Consider the following 23,846-nt stretch of genomic DNA (forward strand, 5'->3'; position numbering starts at 1 on the left):
CACTACCTAATGACAAAGAGAAATTTCCAGGGGGAGTCTGAAGCATGTTCAGCATCCCTCATGTATTACCCAACACGGGATATCATTGATTTTACCCTGAGGGAACTTTATATTCAGCACCTATTTATCTTTCATTCAATATGATGTATATGGCTGTGCATATAGACATGTGTTTTTTCTGCTGACTTAGCAGTCTAATGGATGACAAAGATAAACAGAAGCATATGGCAAATGTGTGCCTTTGGAAGTGTGTTTGAAGGCAAGAAACCTACCCCCATAGTTCTTGTTTTGCTAGTAACACCACTCGCATGCCAATGCTTCTCATGGAAAGAAACGTGAAAACCAACACCTTTCCAAGGAAACTAAAAGTAGCTAAGAATTATTTTAAAGGAGTAGAGGAAGCTTGAAATATAAACTTGTCTAACCTTCTTAAATCGTCACTGACCATAGCAGATAAGCAAACAGCCTCTAGAGGTAACTTAGTCTGATTTGTAATACAATAGATTCTAAAATTTCATACTTTGATGTAAACTCAAGCTCCACTCAGGACCTAAGTGTAGAATAAAAGCAACCTGTAATTCTCGTCTGGAAAACAGCACTTTATATACATAAACACACCATTTACATTAAGCCTAGCACTCTCATCTGTGCCAAGAAGACTAACAGATTCCATGCAACATGCTGGACAGTGATTATTTCCCTCTAAATAATAGTTTCTTTTTTGTTTTAAAGGGAGAGAGACATTGGCTCATCTTCTGGGCATACTAAAAACACTTAAAGCATGACTAAAAGGTTTGTATCTGCAAACACTTGGCATTGAAACTTCCTTTCCAACTCATGGGCTTTGCTTAGAGTCCTACAGCACCCTTCTCATCTTGTTGATGCATCTGACCATCCCGGGTTCCTCCTCACTTAGATATCTGAGAAGGGAGGTGGAGGCAATAGCCTCCTGACTTTCCCACCTTTCCTTTCACAGAGTAGGAAAGGACAGAAGCACATACAACATTTTCAGATCAGCAAACATGCATTCTACATAATTATATGTTTTTTTCCAGTCAGAAGAAAATAAGCATCTTTTTTTCTTTTTTTTTTTTTTTTTAAGAAGGAGAAACCAGGTGGCTTTCCAAAAGTTCTTCAAATCTCTAACTCCTGGCCCCTGTGTCTGTTACCAACGTAAATCAATCCTGTTTCATAGACAGTTGAGGTTAGTATCAACAATCCCCCTTTTTCAAGATTTCCTCTGTAAACCATTCAGTTGCTCTCTAAAACTGTTGCCTCATTTCCCACTTGCTATTTTATTTTGAACAATCCTGAAATGTAAATCAAGACTACCCTGGACTGTTGGTTGCTTATTCAACCACCACTTACTGCCTATTCCAATGCAATTTACTTCCACTCTTGCTACCAATGTTCCATGACTGTGAAGGAAACTGAAGGCCTAAGTGTTTTGTGGCCTGTCCCCAGACCCAGAAGATGAATGTTCATTATGGTGGCATCATAGCTCTTGTAGGTCCCTTGCCAAGGACTGGTCTGGGCAGGGATGCCTGAAGCATCTCTAACCAATGAAACATAGGGATGTCTTTTGTAAGGATTCTGGGCTAGCTTTCCATCTGGTTTAATGAAAGAGAGAGAGAGAGGAGAAATTTATATATTGATGTGCCCTTCTGCCCCTGGGTTTGATTATACACTGTGTCATCTTGGGGGGACATGTGTCAACTGTAGCGTGCTAGTGAACACAGAGTGGAGAACGTGAAGAAAACAAGACCCTGATGACATCATTGCCTTTCCAGGTTAACAGATCCCTGAAATGCCTCCAGATTTCTTATATACGATAATGTATTGCTTATTATTTCAAACTCTTTTAGTTTGGTTTTCTGTTGCTTGCAGCCTGAAGCTCCTTAATTTATAAAAAGCTTTTTGCTTTCAAAAAGACAAATTAAATTCTATCTGAACAGAAATAATTTTGTGTCTGTACTTCTAGCATGTGATTTAAAGGAATATTTCTGGAGTACCCACAATGTTCCAGATTTCCAGCTACCCTCTCACTTCCCGTCTTCATAAGAGCCCTCTGAGGTGGGTTATTTAATGTACAAGTAGCAAGAGATGGAGTAACTTGCTCAAAATGGAACAGCTTGGAAGCAACAGAGCTGGAAACCCAAGGCCACCTGACTTGGAGCCTGACCTTCTCTCATATACCATTTTCTTTCTAAATAAGTGTTTTCTGGATGGATAAAAAAATTCCAAAATATTAAGGCAAACTTCTTTTCCACAAGCCAATATTTCAATAAAGATCATATGTGTTTGCTAGAGGCGTGCCATGCATCAAAATGTTCATTCTCTGCTAAGGGTTTGTATCCAGCCCATTTTCATCTCTGCAAGTGTGCAGGAAAAATAGGAGTGCTTCCTGCAAGTCAGTCCCAGAGCCGGCATTCCACCTGTGTAGCAGCAGGCTGCCTACACTCAGAAACATTGCCTTCCGTGTTAGGCACTCTTGTGTTTCTACGACCAAAAACATAATGAGAAAAACTAACAAGAAAGTTTATTTTTATTTTGGCTCAGGGTTTCCAAGGTTCAGTTCATGGTTGGCCAACTCCAGAGATCTGGGTCTGAGATGAGGTAGAACATCATGGCAGAAGGGCATAGTGGCAGAAAGCAGCTCAGAACTTGGCAACCAGGAAAGCAAATAAAGATCTCTACTTACCAGGGACAAAATATAAAACCCAAAGACACACTCCAGTTACTTTCTCCACTCACACCCTACCTACCTACAGTTACAACCCCGTTAATTCATATCAGTGAATTAATTAGGTCACAGCTCTTGTAATATAACCATTTCACCTCTGAACATTCTTGTCTTCTTTTGGGACTTCTCATATCTAAGCCACACCACCTTCCCAAGCTGCATGCTTTTGCTGATGTGTAGCAACTGGTCTAGAAAATTCTGGGTGCCACCTTGAAGTCACTGGCTAGCCTGAGTTTTTTTAAGCATATTTTATTGGCTCCCAAAGTCACAGGACGCCTGTTGAATGTTTAAAATATATATATATATATATATATATATACATTTACATATATATATACATTTTTATATATATATATATATATAGCTAGGCATGGTGGCACACACCTGTACTCCTAGTCACTCGGGAGACTGAGGCAGGAACATCACTAGTTCAAAGTCAGACTCAGAAACTCAGTGAGGCACTAAGCAATTTATTGAGACCCTGTCTTTAAATAAAAAATTTAAAAAGGGCTGGGATGTGGTTCAATGGTAAAGTACCCTGGGTTCAATCACCGGTACCAAAACCATGAGTGTGTGTGTGTGTGTGCGTGTGTGTGTGTGTGTGTGTGTGCGTGTGTCTGTCTGTCTGTCTAAATCTCACAAAGCAAAAATAAATTTTTTGGAACTAGAAAAATATAACATCAATGAAAGACAATGTTTAAAGTCAATTAAAATTTGGTCTGAAAAGGTTCAAATGATAATAAGAACTGAAAAAACTTGCTATCCACCAACTATAATAGTAGTCTCAAAAGATATATACTTGGTTATCCTTTTAGGATACTGGAATAATATTTTAGTATACTTACAAAAACTCTACAGAAAGACAGCATCAGGAAGGCGGATAAATCAGTCATCTATCAACTATAAATGAATGTAATACAGAATGCATATTTCTACCTTTAGTATTTATTCTTAGAAATTCATTTTTATTATTAACTCCTGAACAAAAGAACTTCTGAAAAGTTGAGGAATGGGTTTTATATGGAAAAATCTCATGGCAAACTCACAACCATCCTATGAGGTAGTGTTGGTATTAGTATTGCTGGTCTTCACTGTACAGATGAAGAATTTGAGTTATAGGTAATTGTGTAACTTCCCTATTATAAAGGTTAAATGTTTCTATGCTCCTAAAATTTCTATGTTGAAGCTATAATTCCAAATATGATAGCATTTGGAGGTGGAGTCTCTGGGAGGTAATGAGGTTTATGTGGGAGGTAATGAGGTTTAGGTGGGAGGTTGAGGGTGGGGCTCTCATGATGGGACTAGAGCCTGTAAGAGAAAGTTGGAAAGCATAGAGTGAGAAGGCTGCCACTATCTACAAGCCTGTCTATTGTTTAAGCCAACCAGTGTGTGTTATTTTGTTATAGAAGCGTGAGCTAAGATACTACCTAACTTTTCACAGAAACTTTGGGCATCAGGTTTTTGAGAATCTAAGTTGTTTAATGTATTCTAGGAGAACAGAATCAACAGGAAGTATGATTATAGAAAGGGGATATATTAGATTGGCTTATACCACCAGAAGCTGGATAGTTCAAAATGACCTTCTGAAGGCTGAAGAGCTGGAAGAACCAGCAGCTGCACAGTCCAAGACGCAGAAGCCCCAGAACAAGAAAGATCAACAACAGTGCTACCCTAGTCTGAGACCAAGGTTTCTGGAAACTACCTGGAGAATCACCAGCAGAGTCCGCTTTGGAAGAGTGAAGAATTGAGAGTCCGATATCCTCACATGATCGAAGCAGCAATCAAAAACCCGTTCATGAAGAGCCGAGCTTGCATCTGCATCTGCTTCCTTGTTCTTCCAACTTTTATTCCATCCTATTGGGTGGTGCTGCCCACACTTAGGGAGAGGCTCCACTTCAGTTCACTAGCCCACATTCCAATCATTCCTAGACACACCCTCATGGACATACCCAGAGGCCTCTTTTTTTAAAATTTATCTTTTAATTTTTACAGACTGCATTTTGATTCATTGTACACAAATGGGGTACATCATTTCGGTTTCTATGGCTGTATATGATGTAGACTCATACCATTCATGTAATCATACATGTACATAGGGTAATGATGTCTGTCTCATTCCACCATTTTTCATACCTCTCTCCCTCTCATTTCCTTCTACATAATCTAAAGTTCCCCCATTCTTCTCTCACTCCCCACCTCCCCACTCCCATTAGATATCATTCTCCACTTATCAGGGAAAACATTCGGCCTTGGTTTTTTGGGCTTGGCTTATTTCACTTAGCATAATATTCTCCAGTTCCATCCATTTATTTGCAAATGCCATATTATTCTTTATGGCTGAATAGAATTCCATTGTGTATATATACCAGAGGTTCTTTATCCATTCATCTGTTGAAGGGCATCTAGTTGGTTCCACAATCTAGCTATTGTGAATTGATCTGCTATAAATATTGATGTGGCTGTGTTATTATACTTTGCTGATTTTAAGTCCTTTGGGTATAAATTGAGGAGCAGAATAACTGGGTTAAAGGGCAAGTCCATTCCAAGTTTTCTGAGGATTCTCCATACTGCTTTCCAGAGTGGCTGCACCAATTTGCAACTCCAGCAGCAAGGTACAAGTGTGACTTTTTCTGACATCCATGCCAACATCTATTATTGTTTGTGTTCTTGATAGTAGCCTTTCTAATTGGAGTAAGATGAAATCTTAGAGTTGTTTTAATTTGCATTTCTCTAATTACTGGAGATGTTGAACACTTTTTCATATATTTATTAATTGCCTCTTCTGTAAATTGTCTGTCCAGTTCCTTGGACCATTTACTGATTGGGTTATTTGTATTATGGTGTAAAGTTTTGTAAGTTCTTCATAAATTTTGGAGATAAGTGCTCTATCTGAAGTGCATGTGGAAAACATTTTGTCCCACTCTGTAGGCTCTCTCTTCACATTCTTGATTGTTTCCTTTGCTGAGAAAAAGCTTTCTAGTTTGAGTCCATCCCATTTATTGATTCTTGCTTTGATTTCTTATGCTTTGGGAGTCTTGTTGAGGACATCTGATCCTAAGCCAACATGATGAAGATTCGGGCCTACTTTGTCTTCTATTAGGTGCAGTGTCTCTGGTCTATTTCCTATGTCTTTTATTCATTTTGAGTTGAGTTTTTGTGCAGGGTGAGAGATAAATGTTTAATTTTATTTTACTGCATATGGATTTCCAGTTTTGCCAGCACCATTTGTTAAACAGGCTATCTTGTCTCCATTGTATGTTTTTGGCTCCTTTGTCTAGTATGAGGTGACTGTATTTATGTGGTTTTGTCTCTGTGTCTTGTATTCTGTACCATTGGTCTGCCTGTCTATTTTGGTGACATACCATGCTGTTTTTGTTACTCTTGGTCTGTAGTTAGTTTAATGTCTGGTATTGTGATACCTTCTGTTTCACTTTTTCTATTGGCTATTCGAGGTCTCTTATTCTTCCAGATGAAGTTCATGATTGCTTTCTCTATTTCTATGAGGAATGTCATTGGATTTTAATTGTCATTTTAATTGGAATTGCATTGAATCTGTATAGCACCTTTGGTAGAATGGCCATTTTGACAATGTTAATTCTGCCTATCCAAGAACATGGGAGATCTTTCCATCTTCTAAAGTTTTCTTCAATTTCTTTCTTTAATGTTCTGTCATTTTCATTGTAGAGGTCTTTCACCTCTTTTATTAGATTAATTCCCAAGTTTTTTTTTTTTTTTTTTTTTTTGAGGCTACTGTGAATGGAGTGGTTTTCCTAATTTCTCTTTCAGAGGATTCATCACTTATGAATAGAAATGCATTAGATTTATGCATATTGATTTTATGTCCTGCTACTTTGCTGAATTCATTTATTAGTTCTAGAAGTTTTCTAGTGGATTTTTTTGGATCTTCTAAATATAGGATCATGTCATCAGCAATAGTGACAGCTTTAGTTCTTCTTTTCCTATTTATACCCCTTTAATTTTTTGGTCTGTCTAATTGCTCTGGCAAGTGTCTCAAGGATGATGTTGAACAGAAGTGGTGAAAGAGGGCATCCCTGTCTTGTTCCAGTTTTTAGAGGGAATGCTTTCAGTTTTTCTCCATTAAGAATGATGTTGGTTGTGGGCATAGCATAGATAGCCTTCACAATATTGAGGTATGTTCCTACTATTCCTATTTTTTCTAGTGTTTTAAGCATGAAAGGGTGCTGTATTTTATCAAATGCTTTATCAGCATCTATTGAAATAGTCATATGATTCTTAACTTTAAGTCTATTGATGTGATGAATTACATTTATTGATTTCTGGATATTGAACCAACCTTGCATTCCAGGGATAAACCCCACTTATCATGGTGCCTTTTTAATGATATATTTTGCATGCAATTTGCCGGTATTTTGTTAAGGATTTTTGCAACTATGTTCATCAGGAATATTGGTCTAAAGTTTTCTTTCCTTGATGTGTCTTTGGTTTTGGTATCAGAGTGATACTAGCCTCATAGAATGAATTTGGAAGGGCTTCCTCCTTTTCTATTTCCTGGAATACCTTGAGAAGTATTGGTATTAGTTCTTCTTTAAAGGTCTTGTAGAATTCAGCTGAGAATCCATCTGGTCCAGGGCTTTTCTTGGTTGGTAAGGTTTTGGTGGCTTCTTCTATTTCACTGCTTGAAATTGATCTGTTTAGATTGTGTATGTCTTCCTGATTCAGTTTTGGAGGATTGTATGTCCCCAAAAATTTGTCAATGTCTTCAATATTTTCTATTTTGTTGGAGTATAGATTTTCAAAGTAGCTTCTAATTATGCAATATATTTCAATGATGTCTGTTGTGATTTTTTTCACGAATTCTAGTAATTCGAATTTTCTCTCTCCTTCTCTTTGTTAGTGTGACTAGGAGTTTATCAATTTTGTTTACTTTTTCATAGACCTGACTTTTCGTTTTGTCAATTTTTTCTCTTGTTTCAATTTCATTGATTTCAGGTATGATTTTAATTATTTCCTGTCTTCTACTATTTTTGATGTTGATCTGTTCTTCTTTTCATAGGGCTTTGAGAGTAATGTTAGGTCATTTAGTTGTTGACTTTTTTTTTTAAATGTATGAGTTCAATGCAATGAACTTTCCTCTTAGTACTGCTTTAAGAGTGTCCCAGAGATTTTGATATGTTGTGTCATTGTTCTCATTTACCTCTAAGAATGTTTTATTTCTTCCCTGATGTCTTCTGTTATCATTGCATCATTCAATAGCATATTATTTAGTCTCCAGGTGTATGAGTAGTTTTTGTTCATTATTTTATCGTTCATTTCTAATTGCATTCCATTATGGTCTGATAGGATACAGGGTAGTATCTCTATTTTTTTTTTTATTTACTAATGGCTTCTTTGTGGCATAGCATATGGTCTATTTTGGAGAAGGATTCATGAGCTGCTGAGAAGAAAGTATATTCTCTCAATGATGAATGAAATACTCTGTAAATATCCATTAAGTCTATATCATTGATTGTATTATTTAGTTCTATAGTTTCTTTGTTTGGTTTTTGGTCAAAGGATCTATCCAGTGGTGAGAGCAGTGTGTTAAAGTCCCCCACTATTAATGTGTTTTGGTCCATTTGATTATTAAAATTGAGAAGGGTTTGTTTGATATACATAGATGCTCCATTGTTTAGAGCATAAATATTTAAAATTGTTATATCTTGCTGTTCTATGCTTCCCTTAAACAGTATGAAATGTCCTTCTTTATCCCTTCTGACTAACTTAGGTTTGAAGTCCACTTTATCTGACATGAGGATGGAGACCCTTGCTTTTTTACTGGGTCCATGTTGAAGGTATGTTTTTCCCCATCCTTTCACCTTCAGTCTGTGGATGTCTTTTTCTATGAGATGTGTCTCTTGAAGGTAGCGTATTGTTGGGTCTTTCTTTTTAATCCATTCTTCCAGTCTATGTCTTTTAATTATTGAATTTAGGCCATTGACATTCAGGGTTATTATTGAGATATGATTTGTAGTCCTGGTCATTTTGGCTTATTTTTTTTTTTTTATTTGTCCTTTGATTGACTTTTCTTTTAGGGTAGTTCCTCCCTATGCTGACTTGTATTGTTGCTTTTCACTTCCTCCTCATGAAATATTTTGCTGAAAATGCTCTGCAGGGCAGAGTTTCTATTTGTAAATTCTTTTAACTTCCGTTTATCATGGAAAGATTTTCTTTCATTGTCATATCTGAAGGTTAGTTTTGTTAGGTATAGGATTCTTGGTTGGCATCTGTGTTTTTTCAGAGCTTGAAATATATTGTTCCAAGCCCTTCTTCCTTTTAGAGTCTGGGCTGAGAAATCTGCTGATATCTGTATTGGTTTTCCCTTATATGTAATCTGACGCTTTTCTCTTGCAGCCTTTACAATCCTATCTTTATTTTTGTATGTGAGGTATTTTCATTATAATGTATCTTGGTGTGGATCTGTTGTAATTTTGTGCACCTGGTGTTCTGTAAGCCTCTTGTTTTTGATTTTCCATTTCGTTTTTCAGGTTTGGGAAATTTTCTGATATTATTTCATTGAACAGGTTGTTCATGCCTTTGGTTTGTATATCTGTGCCTTCGTCAGTCCCAAGAATTCTTAGATTTGGTCTTTTCATGATGTCCCATAATTCTTGGAGGTTCTGTTCATGACTTCTTAACATCTTCTCAGTTTGTTCAACTTTATTTTCAGGATTAAATATTTTGTCTTCATGTCTGAGATTCTGTCTTCCACCCAGTCTATTCTGTTGGTGATACTTTCTATTGAGATTTTAATTTGGTTTATCATTTCTTTCATTTCAAGTATTTCTGTTTGTTTTTTCTGTTTTCAGAATCTCTATCTCCTTATTGAAGTGTTCTTTTGCTTCTTGCATTTGCTCTTTTAACTGTCTACTGGAATGGTCATGCATTGCCTGCATTTGCTCTCTTATCTCATCTTTTGCTACATAAATCATTTAAATCATGCATATTCTAAACTCTTTTTCTGTCATTTCTACTGCCATGCTGTCATTGGATTCTATCACAGTAGCATCTTGGTTTGTTAGGGAGAACTTCTTCCCCTGTATTTGCATATTGATTCTATATATTCCCCTCTAGCAGTGAAGGTCAGAGATATTGAAGTTTACCCCTTGCAGACTTATTATGACCCTGCAGTTTTCCACTACCTCTCCTTTGAAGGGGAGATCAATACTAGTAGCACCCAATATAGAGAAAATGCAGCCCTGAACCAGATAGCCCCTATAAAGACTTTAACACTATTGTAATGAACAGTATCAGTTTAATTACTATTTACAGTATTTCTAGTTGTGAACAAGAGGATGAGAAAGGGTGTAGGACATAAGTGAGTAAATAGAGGTACCTGTCAAAGGGCCTCCAATCTCCTGTAGGTGTCTCAGGAAGAAAGCTGCCCTTCCAATGATGGTGGTCACTCCCTCAGGAATAATTCAAAATGCCTATACCATCCTCCAAAGAAGCTGGGGAGCCCCAGCAAGGGTGTGCTGAGTCAGCACAGAGGCAGGTGCAGTGTCCCTCAGCAGTAGGGGGGCAGGCGGGCAGGCTCAGCTACTGGCTTCCGACCTCAGTGTGGGGGTGGGCTGGGGGGTCTCAGCACTGGCATCTGACCTCAGTGTGGGGTGGGCAGGTTCAGTGATGGCCTCTGACCTCCGTGTGGGGGGCCCCAGAGGCCTCTTAATCATCAGCATCTCTTAATCCAATCAGGTTGACAATTCAAATTAACCATTACACTTAGGACCTTGATAAGTTGCTGAGGCTGAACTTGAAGGATTCTCCTGCCCCAGGCCCCCAAGCTGCAGGAGTTACAGGTATGTGCCATCATGTCAACAGTTTTGAGCTATCTTTATGGACTACATGGAAAAATAAAAATAAAAGGCTGAAAGACCGCGCTTGTGGTAGAGTAGAACCTTAGTTGATCCAATAAACTTAACTTAAACTTCTGGTCAATTTATCCCTGTCAATTGGAAGAGACTTCTTATTCTGTCTACTAACTGTATGGAATTTAAGGGTGGTACCATGTAATATAATAATATGTGCCAGTTATTCAATGTTTAGAGACTGCCAAATGCCATTCTAAGTGGTTTACACGTAGAGTCATTTAATCCTCACAAGAAACTATTAAATTTTTAAGTAATAATTAAAGTATTCATTAATTAATAACTAATGGTATTGTCCTCGTTTGATAGAAGAGGAGACTGAAACAGACATGGTGAATACTAGCTCTAGGAGCTGGGAAGTGGCAGGGCTGGGACGGAAGGAAGGCAGACGCTGCCTCAGCCCTTTGTCTCCCAGCCCTTCACCCAGTGCCTTACTGTGCTGTCTTTGCTCAGTAAGTACCCCATAGCTGTTTTATTAATTGAAAGCCAAAATCAGTCACATAAAGATATTATGCATTAAAAGAAGAAAGTATCCTGGAAATGGGACTGAAACACTGTCATTTAGGCACAGGAAGAGACTGAGGATTGCACCCAGCAGACAAGACTCAGTGGGCAGTGGAGTAGCTGTGATACCAGAGGAAATAGCATTTCTGTTTTGATATTATTGCCTTAAGACTGATCCATCGGTATTACCACCAGCATTTTATTATTTTTAAGTGTCAGAATTTGTTTTTGTAAATATCAGAGAATCCATGTTTTTAAGGCACTCCAAATGTAAAATGTTTAAATACTGTCAAACAGCCTTCAGGTGTCCAATGGCTGCTCAGAAGCCAGTGTTCAGTTCCTAGGGGCTTCTGAGCTGCAAGCTCTGATGTGGCTGGTCCTGTGGGACACCCACCTTCCAGCCCTACCCAGCTCTCCCATGGGAAATTTTGAAAGCACTGGCTCTGGGAAGCTCTTGCTCAAGCTGGGGCTGGTAGCTCTGTCTCACAACAGTTTTCATTCCTCTCCCTCACCCAGAAGGTGGCCTGCCCTCCCCTGACGTCCTCTTATTTGTTTGCTTGTTTGCAGAGGAGAAGGAATAATTGTGGACAAGGGAAGCAGAAGTTATAGGAGTGAAAAGCAGTGCTGGGAGAGGGGATGGTGAGGACAGGAGCCAGGAGCAAAGACCAGAGACAACAGATGAGATGCAAGGGATTCACAATAATATAACGAACACTGCTAATTAGAAATAACGCAGGGATAGAAAGGAAACTTGCTACTTAAGGAAAGAACTTGACCTACACATGTAAAAGTTGTCGACACTCAGAAAAGGAAATAGATTTCACTTTGCTACTTCATAGAGCAGAAGAAATGGCCAAGAGGAAAATTTTAGACAAGTGAAAGCAAAGAAAATTTTCAAACGAATACCCCCATCCAAAATTAATGGGCTGTCTATATGACAGTGAATTTTCCATAACTTGGGGCATTTAAACAAAACCAAAATGATTGCTTCTCGGGAATGGCATACTGATAAATGACTCCTATGTTCTTTAAATCAAATGTCCAATATTCCTTCTCCCAACTCCAATAACTATAAAGACCAAGTTTCTGAGCTCCACTATAGCAAGAGAATTTCACATTAAAAAACAAAATATAAAAATAAAAAGATAATTTAAAAAATACTTTATGGGATAAATAATTTTCAAATAACATTAAATCATGAAAGGCAATCTCATATTTCAAACATTTGCTATAACTAAGACAATGAAGATCAATGCACAGAGCAAATAAACATGCTAACTTTAATCTTTGCCTAACTTAAATAGTAATAATTGACCTTGGCATAAAATTTTCAGACTATCTTTTCCTCAGGATCTTCCCTTTTATTCATCATCGAAGGAATGCTGGGAATCTATTGAGCTTTTCTATAGAAAAGCATTGCACTGTAAGAGATAGTTCCTTCCACCCCATCTCTCCTGTAGTCTCTCTTTCCTCCACCAGGTCAGTGCCCTTCTGATGGTAGAAATTGGAGTTAGTAGCTTCATCTCCCAATTCCAACTCTGCTGCATGATTGCAGACTAACCTAGACACTTCAGGTAAGTTGCTCATTTACTTTAGCTTTTCTGTCAGTAGATGAGGTTTGTTTCAAATACCTGAATATGAGGTTTTCACTGGAGAATTCTAGAATACAGCAAAATTCTTAGACAAGACTCTACCAGTCCCTCTTATAGGGCTCCTGACTTTTGTTCCTCTCACCATGCAAGAAGGCAATTCTGAGACCTAAGTTCCTCTCAGCCTCCTTTTTCTCTGTAATTCATGGCATTGAACCGCCACTCCATCTTAGCCACAGGTTCAATTCCCACTTTCTTCATGCAAATCCCAATTCCCCTTTTTCTAATTATCTCCCATGGTGAGCAGTCAATATTTGTTTATTCTCTGAATGAAATTCTCTAGATTGCTGAACAGGTATAGGAAAGTAAATTTGACTATGCTAGAATTTTGCTTTAGGGAAATTCATGTTGTTAAGAATTCATGTATATGCTTTCCCAAAGAGGCACATTCCAATTATTTTCTTTATTATGTTAAAAAAGACCATTTCTGCAAATTATAATTCACTGTTTAGAACAGGACAGTTGCTTCTCTTTAAAAATAAAAGTTTTGGTATAAGTTAAATATTAAGTAACAGAAAACAGTTATTTCTATAAATTGAGTAAGAATAAGTGACTAGAAGAAAAAAAATACATGCTGAAGAGTTATGTCTAAGTTCAAAGTTCATCTCTAGTGGAGGGTAAGAGAACAAAATATTTTACAAATTATATACAAAGTATATTACAAATCTTTTTTTCCATTCATATTCATACTAAAAAATCATAATCAAAATTGTATATTTTTCAATAAATAAACTTTTAAAATGTGTTTATTATTGCCAGTATGAAGATGTGCAAATATCCAGGGGAAGAGAGGGAAATGGGGGAGCAAAGAGAAGCATGGAGGACAGGGTAGTAGTGTTCTACAAGAATAAAAGAACAAAGGAATGAGAGAGGGAGGGGCGTTGAAAAAGAGGAACTTGGTGCATGGTTGTCCCTGGGTATCCACAGTAAATTCCAGGACTCCCACAGATACCAAAATATGTGGATGCTCAAGACTTTTGTATAAAGTAGTGATATACTTGTATGTGACCTACATAAATTTTCCTGTATACTTTAAATCATCTCTAGATTACTTATAATACCTAATCCTCTAATACTTATAATACCTAGTACAATGTAAATGCTATGGAAACAATTGTTACACTGTACTGTTTAGGGAGGAGAGAGTCTGCACATTCAGTACAGGTGCAGTTTTTCTCAATATTTCAATCCACAGTTGGTTATATGAAGGGCTTGTTGCACATCTCAGAAAAGCAAGACAGCTGAGTCAGAGAAAAAAGGATAGCATGAAGGAACATGAAGACAACGTCTTCTGCCAGCCATCGTGACATGAAAGAAAAAAATTGATTTCCAGCTGTGACAGTGATCCCCTTGAGCAGGCTCACAAAGTGGTGGTTTGCTCACTAACTCAGCATCAGGGGGCAGCTGGGATTTTAATTGGATTTGAATATGTTTAGATGTATCATTTCCTCCTCAATTTTACCACAAGCCTAACGAAGTCAAAATACCTTTCAAGAAGGTATTGGGGGGCTGGGGAGATAGCTCAGTCGGTAGAGTGCTTGCCATGGGTTCGATCCCCAGCACCAAAAAAAAAAAAAAAAAGAAGGTATTGGATTTCTTCTAGAATGTGGGGCAGAGGTTAGAATAGATCTGACCCTCATATTAAAGGGCAGCCAACCCAGCTCCAGTTACTCCACCTTCTCTTGGCTTCTGCTTATATGAATCAACCCCCAAATCACCACTCTCTGTGTGGTTTGCCAAGGTCACTTCCCTCAAATTTCTGTTTTATGAAATCTCAGTTTCCAAGATTCTTGCTCTGCTAAAGAAATCTCAGTCTCTCAACTCCTGGCTCCAGAGTCCCTGCCCCCTTGGACCCACTGCTGGAAAAATAAATGATGAAAACAAAAATCCTAATCTTACTTCACATTTTGAATGACATGCCAAAACTCTTTTCCTCCTCTATGCCTTTTTCATCTTGCCTGGAGTCCAACCTTCTCCAAGTTCCACAAGTATGCAACAACTCCCATCAAGCTCATCAGACCCTGAGTCTGTTCCACAAATCAACATCAGCATTTATAACCTCATCCCAAGACCTGCTCTGGCCCTTCGGAAAGTTCTGTGTTCCCTATTGCTGAATGAAGACACTCCTTTGCCAAGAGTGTCTTAGAACTTGGTCTTAGTTCTAAAACTCTGCTCAGATGAGCAGAAAATTGAACTTGTTAATTTTAACATAAGGGGCAAATGACCTAACAGCATTTCATGCTCAGTTGAGTAGACATAACACTGATAGAAAACAGTTCTGAAACACCTGATCCCTTGGAAAGGGTGTCTGCTCAGGAGGTGCAGCACCCAATGCCATCTCTGAACCCCAGGTGTGTTTGGGAAGTAAAAAAATATCTTTTAGGTTTCAAATATGAATCTGGCACTTACTGTGTATATCACAGCCCCCATTCCATCTCCTGGGGCTCAAAAGCAGCACTCCAGAAGCAAGTAGCCCCAAGGCTGCCATGAGACCTATACTGTGCACACCAAGGTGGAGAAAAGGTCTCTAAATAGCCTCTCACCATTCAGGCCAGGTATCGTACCAAGATGTGCTCAGGTCAGAAGAGTTTTGCTGGCCAATAGACAAAAATCAACCAAACAATGAGCTTTTTATTTTTGAATTTCAGAATTGTAGATTAGGCATCAAGGACCCAAGTCATTAAGAGGAAAATAGGCAAGAAGGCAGGAAGTCTCTCAAAAATTAAAAATTAAAAAATTAAAAAACACACCGGGCAGAGTGGTGTGTGTCTGTAATCCCAGCAGCTCAGGGGACTGAGGCAGGAGGATTGCAAGTTCAAAACCAGCCTCAGCAACTTAGTGAGGCCCTAAGCAACTCAGCAAGACCCTCTCTCTAAATAAAATATAAAAAAGGCTGGGAATGTGGCTCAGTGGTTAAGCACCCCTGGGTTCAATCCCCAATAATCCCCAATACAAAAAAAAAAAAAGAAAAGAAAAGAAATGGTTAAGTACACAGAACCAAACAAGCAAAGGAGGCAAGTGTGGTATGAAGACTATGTGATGGAAGGATCAAGGATCATTGTCATGTGAAGGAGGAGAGTATGGCACAGTGAAGAGGAGAGAGCACACATGGTGGGGTTGTTTCTCCCATGCCAAGAGCAGGAGGAACTAGGAAGGACCCAAAGCAGGTGCTGAATGGGGAGCAGGTAGGGACCAGAAGTGCTAGAGGAGGGGAAGGTAAAGGAGGGCGGGGTGGGGTGAGGGACATAAATTGGGGTCCAGAGCAAGGAACAGGAGCCAAGAGGAAGCTCCTGTTCAGGAACTTTCCCTCCCCTTTAACAACCAGGAGCAAAGAAAGGGATGTTCTGAACTGCAATCTCAGTAACAGAGATTTTGGTTTCCATACTTGATCTGTTCATTTAGACTTCTCTATAAGCTAGTGAATTTCTGTCTCCCCATCTGTAAAAATTATTTACCTCATGATTGTGTTCTTTATATTCATCCTTATTAACTTTATCCTGAATGCACACTTAAGATATTTTGGATCAGGCACAAAAATTCTTATTACCTCACAGTAAATAATAAGTACATCCACCTCCTGTTACCCTGGTCCTTACCCCTGGAGCCATGCAATGAGGTTATTGTTTCTGAGTCAGTAGCTGGCACTTCATAGGTGAGAGACAAATGATTTTTCTCAGCTTATAAAGAGAGAAAGTTTCAGGAAGTTAGGGTTTTTCACAGCACCACCAAGAAACCCAGGCAAGTTTTATTTTCCCACATTTACATGGTTTTAATGAACATTAAATGAGAATTATAGAAAGCATTAACACAAAGTCCTGTGTTTTTTATTCTACATAATATCCTAATTAATCTTGTGGTACAGGTGAGTTGAACAAATATTTTCTGTACTTTACAACAGGTATTCCTAGAAATGCCAGGACAATGATATAATATTACTGAGACTTCCTTGAAAACTTAGAAGACAGTTCGCTGAGGTAGGTGTTACACTCTATTTCCTTAGTAAATGATGAACATATTAATGAAATAAATTGGGTAAGAGGTGACCCACCAGTGGCTTCACATGCTGAAGCCTTTAAATAAGAGGCTAGCAAATTTTTTGAATAGAATTTCAGATAGAAAAAATTTCCAGTTTGGTTGCCATGGGTCTTTTTTGCAGCTATGCAACTCGAACTTTGGTTGAAGCATGAAAGCAGTCATGGACAATATGTAAATGAATGCGTGAGGCTGTGTTCCAATAAAACTTTCTTTTTATAAAGTTTTATAAACTTCTACAACTTCTATTTCATTTGTACATGAGGCTTCTACAACTGTATTTCATTTGTTCCATGAGGTGAGTTGGGTGCTAGGACCAGAACATGGTTAACGCAACTGCAAAGTAAGAAACAGTCTTTCCAGTTAAGATCAAGCTCAACATTACCTATAAATATTATTTGTTTAATTTTAGTATTTAGATCTAAGGAAAACATGCAACTCTAAGACAAATACCATTTAGGGAAAAAAAATTATAGAATGGCAGAAAGACAAAGCACTTTTCCACTAATGCTCCTAATTAATATACACTTATCACATATCAGAATATCTAATTGAGTCTAATAAAAAAGTTGAAAGTGCTAATTATTTTACCATTACATTGTTTTACATATTTCCAGTGGTTTCTAATGAAAATATATAGAAAAACATTTATTATTCATTTTGTGTTGAGGTTATTAAAAATAAAAATCTTCATTGAGAGATTGGGGAAATGCTGTTATATAAGAATACAAAATTTAAAAAGGACCTCTAAAAATGGACTGATGTTGATTTACTGTGTCTCCTGTTCATCCACATATTTACTTGGCTGCAGTAGTGAAAGAACCTGCAGAGGAGGACTAAGTCAGGTTTAGCGCTGGCTCTGCTCCAACCAACCTGTAACCTAGGCCTCAGTTTCTCTAATATTCCTTTGGTTAGCCTGATGTAAGTTCATCAAGAAATAAATTAGGAAGAATCCTATCTGATTACTTTCTTTAACCCCAACTGTGGGTGCAGAGTTGGTTCCCAATATACATTTGCTTAATACATGAAAAAGGAATAGGCAAGGAAGGAAAGGAAGAAATGGAAAAAGGGAGGAGGGAAAGAGTGAAGGAGGGAGGGAAGAAAGGAAGGAGGGAGGCTGTATCTGTGTGAGGGGGAGCCCTATGTTGGTCTAACTTCTACATCTCCTGTGCTGGGGTCTGTCTAGATCAACTGGCCTATCATCTTTTTGTGTAAATAAAGTTTTATTGGAACACAGCCTCACGCATTCATTTACATATTGTCCACGACTGCTTTCATGCTTCAAACAAAGTTCGAGTTGCATAGTTGCAAAAGAGACCCATGGCAACCAAACTGGAAATTTTTTTCTATCTGACATTCTATTCAAAAAATTTGCTAGCCTCTTATTTAAATAGTCTACATAGCTCTGACCTGTCCTAAACAAAGGATTTAAGGGATATATAACAGAAGACCTTATCACTATTTTGGATAGAGAGGTTTAGGTTATGAAGACGTACTCCTCAAAACAGCCACAGAGAGAGATTTTTGAAGCACTTACTGTCCTTTAATAACCCAGTTCTTGGGAAATCTAAAAATGTTGAGTCTTTGAAAGGAGCCAGGACATGTGGTACAGAACAGCATTGTCCTCACCACTGCTGTCAAACAATTTTCGTTGACCCAGAACACTTTCTTCCAAAAAGTTAAGGTGTTCATACATCTGTGTTTACTCAGAACAGTTGCAAGTTCCAGCAATATTCCCAGAATAACTACTAAGATGCCCCTTACAAACAAAATCTCCTGAATGGAAAATCTATTATATCATCATACTTTATAGACTTGGTCCTGCAGTTATTGTGTTTGCTCTTGTCAAAACAAACTCAAGAATTCTTATCTTTGTCATCTTTGGAGTTTCTTGCTGGGCCTCAGGGTATTTGATCCATCTTTGTTTGCTTGTTTTTTAATCATGTTTTTTGTTTATATTCAGAAGCAGCCTGAGCTAAAAACCCATAGCTTTTGACTCTTGTTTTTGAGAATGTTACTTCACAAAAACCTATATCTGAATGCTTTCCATGTGTGACTTTTTCCCAAGAAAGATAAAAACTGAATCCTCTTGAAAATACTGTTTTACTTCCAGGCTCAAATATTTCTTCCTGCTTTCTATAAGAACATTGACCTCTGTGGCATCAGAATCATTTAACTTCTCTTGTGGCTGTGTCTAAGAAATCATCTCAAAGTATTCTTTGAAACCATGTCTGAGAATCATTTAAGATGATCAGAAAGTCTCCCCGGAAAATGGAGGCTTCAGTCATAGAAGAATAACCTGTTTCTTGGACATTGTCTTTGCTAACCCCTGTGGGAAAGCAGTTGAAACCAATAAGCAGGTACACTAGTCAACTCCATGTGGACTATTTCAAAAGGCAATTGATGGATACAGATATAAAAGTTTAACCCGATGTCAATTTCACAACTTCTATAACCTGGCTGATTTTCTGTCTAAACTGTTTTCAAGCATTGAATGTCCATGAAAACTTTCTCTTGTCCCTGAAGTATTTCAGTGACTTGGATAGAAATCTGCACTGCCTCGTGCAGGATTCACTAGCTATGTGGCTACTCAAAATTTAATTAATTTAAATTTTAAAATATTAAAGAGTTGCACCAGCCATGAGTGTATCAGTCACCACATGAGGCTAGTGATGACAGTGTTAGAAGATCGGCTGTAGAACATTCCCCTCACTGCAGTAAGCTCTACGAGTCAACACAGGATATGGAGAGAAAACATGACTTTGATGGTTTAATTAATGGAGTTATAATAATATATCACATTTCCTCCAACTAGAAAATGTTATACTGTAAAGTGGAATTTTTGAATTGCTGGTGTGTTTGGATTCAATTTATTTACCAAGCAACTATCATGTAATGTCGCATGTGCTGAATGGTATGAAGAATTAATGAACAAAAAGTGTTGCAGCTCAGATAGGTGAGATGGATGAGCCCCATGTGTGTCAGTGACGTGAGCATGAACAATTCATACTGTTCATATAAAAGAACAGTTCAACCACATGCAAATTGCCAGGGAGAATGAACCTTATCCACTCAGCCAGGCTTCTAGGAGGTGTACCCACAGAGAAAAACATTGACTTACTCATTCATACTTTCACAACAGCCCCATGAAGAGGACAGAGAAAATCTTCCTCAGTTTTGTAGGATGCAGATAGTCTCTTGCTAATCAGTAATGGTTGTACCAGGATTAGAGGAAGGAGCTATTTCTACTGCATATGCTATGATCTTAAAACTAGAAGTTTCAGACTCAGCTGATCCGGGAAAGAACCACAAGTGGTAACAGAAAAACATGAGTTTACAGAGGACTTTTTCATTACTATTTTAGTGAGAATCCAACTTGAAGTTTCAGTTTTTCCCTATTCTAAAATTTCCATTAAGTCTAAATGTTAAAGGAAAAGTGTCATTTCCAAAAGCAGTTATGATGCTTCTATAGGTAATGCAGCTAGAAAATGAGGTACATTTATGGACTAATGCTGAGGATGTTCCAAAATAAGACATTGAAAGCCTTCAGTGTGCTGATTTGAGTTCTCATCAGGAAAGGGGGCACATTTAGAGGCTTCATCAAGAGACTCTGCCCTGCTCAGCACATGGTGGTGTTGCCCTTCCAATCAGAAAGGGCATCCCAAAGTACATTTCTATAAGGCTCTTGATGGAGTCACCTTTTAAAGACTTCACTTAATCTGATGGAGAATGTGAGAAGAAAACAGACCCTGTAAATGCATATTTGTGGTAATGCAATTTTTTTTGAAGGGCATTAGGCTATTTCTGTCTTAAAGGTTAAAGTGATTTTAAAACATAAATGTTTGAGTGTCAAGTGCAGGAGCAGAATAAGGGTTCATTATCCAAATGCCTAGCAATGTAGTGCAAACTGAAAATGACTTTCTTCATCATAAAAGACTCCTTGGTTGGCTTTCTAGTGAACACACTGTAACAATAGTTCCATACTTCTAGTTTATAGCTTCAGGGTGTCCTTTTTGTGTGTGTGCTTTATCTTCTCCCTTCAGGCTGAGACATTTCCACCCTCAGGTGTAAAGCAGAAAACACTGGCCTTGGAATTGACTTCACAAAGAGACCATAGATCTCTATAAAGAGGAGAAGAGAAAACTAAAGTCTGGTCAAGAGAAGAGAAGAGGTAATTAACATGCACCTGTGGAAGTGCTAGCATCCTTCTTGTCGGAAGCAAGGATTCCTCTAGCATGAGTAATTGTGTTCTGCTACCTCCCATGGCTTCTTAGAATTGAATCACTCTCTCAGGATACAAATACAAAAATAGAAGCAGGACTGACCACGTTGGTCACTCATGTAACATCTTGTTTTGGAAGTCGAGGAATTACAGTGTAAGATTTGTTTTAAAGATGTTTTCCAAAGATTTTTATTTAAAGATCAGTTATGTGGTTAAGAATAAGTATATTCAGTTTAAATCCTCCAGGACACGAGGGACAGACATTCTACTGTTGTAGAGTAGGCAGTTTTAAAGTTCTAGATCTTAGTGGTAAAGTAGTCCTGAGTAAAGAAAGAAGTTGGCATATAGCTATGTTTGAGAAATACTAGGTAGAATAAGATAACCAGTTAGGGGTAGGGAAGGGTCACTAATATGGATGTTTCAATAACCGTGACTAATGAGACAGATTATATTTTCCAAAAGAGCTTCAAGAGTATCTCTCATCTCACATGCTTGTTACAATGTGACTTGACACTTGTCTCATTTAAGGGTCCCATCTACCCCAATTCTTAGAGCCATGATAGATTTCATGATTGTTCTATTAAAGAAAAAAAGGTTTAGTTACACTAAATCATAGCGATTTGTTAAAGACCACTGAGATAGGTATAGGACTTATTGTAAAGGGATTAGCCACAGGCAAGAAGAGATTGTGTTCAACTCTGAATACAGCATGCACAAGTGAGAATTTACAGCTGAGCGTCAGGGTCATGGTCAGTAGATGGAAAATTACTAATCAGGAGTAAGGGAGTTTGGGGCTAAACAGATCTAATGGGATTTTTGCTGAAGACAGGTCAGGATGATCAGATATCACCTGGGGGATGGTGGAGAGTGAAGAAACCGATGTCAGATGGTGATAGCGATCAGATATTGAGAATGGGATTTCTTGATTAAATTGATAAAGTAGGTTCTTGCTGTAAGTAGATTGTATAAAAAACTGCACAAATCGGCCTCCGAGAAAGTTGAGGAACCCCAACCTTCGTCAGTTTCAACCAATTAATGAAAGCAGTATTTTCTGAGCTCTAAGAGGTATCAAATCCGTGTTCCTCCTCTTTGTTGGCTGGAGGCCACCATGCTATGAGAAATCTAAAACGTCCTAAACCATTCTGCACGGAAACCACAGGGAGAGGCACAGAGACATGTGAAGACAGAAAATTCCCCTTTATTCCCCAGCTGCTTCAGTCCTGCTTCACCCACCATCTGTTGCTGACCCTCCCCAAATCCCTGACTCACAGAGCCTATGAAAGATAACAAAATTGTCTTGTAATTGTAGCCACTCTGACTGGGGGTTGCCTGATAAACAGCAACACATGACCCAAACAGCAGGATTAAAAGAAAAGCTAAGATGGGGGTCGACCTTGAAAAATGAAAAGGCTGTGCTGGCAATAAGAAGAGGATGCCAACGACCACGGGAAGAGGAGGAAGTGACTGTGTGGGACAGTGTTAAAGAGGAAGGGGTGGGTGGTACTGTGAAGAATGCTGCCAAGCTCCAGGAGGGAAGAGTAGCGACTTGACCCATGCAAATTCCTAGATGCACTCCCTAAAACCTAGGAAGAGTAAGGAAAGTACACTGAGAGGATCTTATCAAGGAAAGGCCATGCTGTCATAAAAATCGGGAGTGAGAGTAAGAAGAAGGTTCTGCCATGAGGAGATTTGGAAGGAGAGATGCACAGAACCATCAGGGAGGATGTATCAGGGCTGAAGTCAAGGGGGAGGAACAGGGAACTCAAGAGCTGGTAGCATAGACACCCACTGCACCCAGTGGAGCAGGGTGGGCTCGGGTAGGAAGATGACACAGAGAAATTGCAGGGACTCCATGTGGACCCAGTGTGGGCAGAGTACTGACTACTCGAAGGGGTTGTAGTTCAGAGCTTTAAAGTCCAACCCAAGAAGCAAATAGACTAAAATTAATTGAACTTGACCCAAGCTTAGCCGATAAGAAGGCTTAGGCTGAATTTACAGACCAATTTACAGGACTCAAATAATTATGATGGTCTGAATTATGATTCCCAAAATTCATGTACTGAAGTTCTAATTCCCAGTACCCTCAGAATCCTAGGAAGCTTGGGAACTCAGGCTCTTTCTGTGGGTCCTCTGTGTTCCCTGTTCCTGCCTTTAGCTCATGGCCCAGAGTGTTAACACTGCAGCCATTAGGTCAGCATTCTAGCTGGGAGGAGGATGCTTTGAGCTACTTCCTTGAAGTCACACATACCACATTCACTTGCATGCGGTTGGCCAGCCCTCAGTCTTTCACATGGATATACCTCATTGTGAGGGACGTTGGGAAGGTGGTCTTTATTCTGGGTGGCCATATGTGCAACTGAAAATTGGAAGCTTTATCATTAAGAAAGAAGAATGTGACAGAGATTGGGATATTAGTTTTCTCTGCTTCAGGAAATCATTGATAAAGAGTGCCAAAAGAATTGGATAGCTCTGGTCTCAGCCTAAAAAGTAAGTGGAATGAAAAAAGACACAATTTTACAATAATGTATACAGAGTTAGATACTGGAGGTTGGAGGCTTCTAAAGTTAGGGTCTCTGCCACCAGAAATGAGTGCCCCTGCCTTAAAGAGAGCCCACTCACTATCACCTACCTGACTCTTGAATCAGCTCCTTGGTATAAAGTCCTTTGCAGATACGTTTGAAATTCCTTCGTTAGTCACAAAGTGAAAACATTGCCAAATCTGCTGCAAATGAATCAAGATCTCTCAACCAGCCCAATTTCTCAGAACAGTTTAAGTACTATTCCAGTTTCTCAATTAAACCCAGTGTAGG

The sequence above is a fragment of the Sciurus vulgaris genome (assembly GCF_902686455.1).
Source record: "Sciurus vulgaris genome assembly, chromosome: 8".
NCBI classification, from domain to species: Eukaryota; Metazoa; Chordata; class Mammalia; order Rodentia; family Sciuridae; genus Sciurus; species Sciurus vulgaris.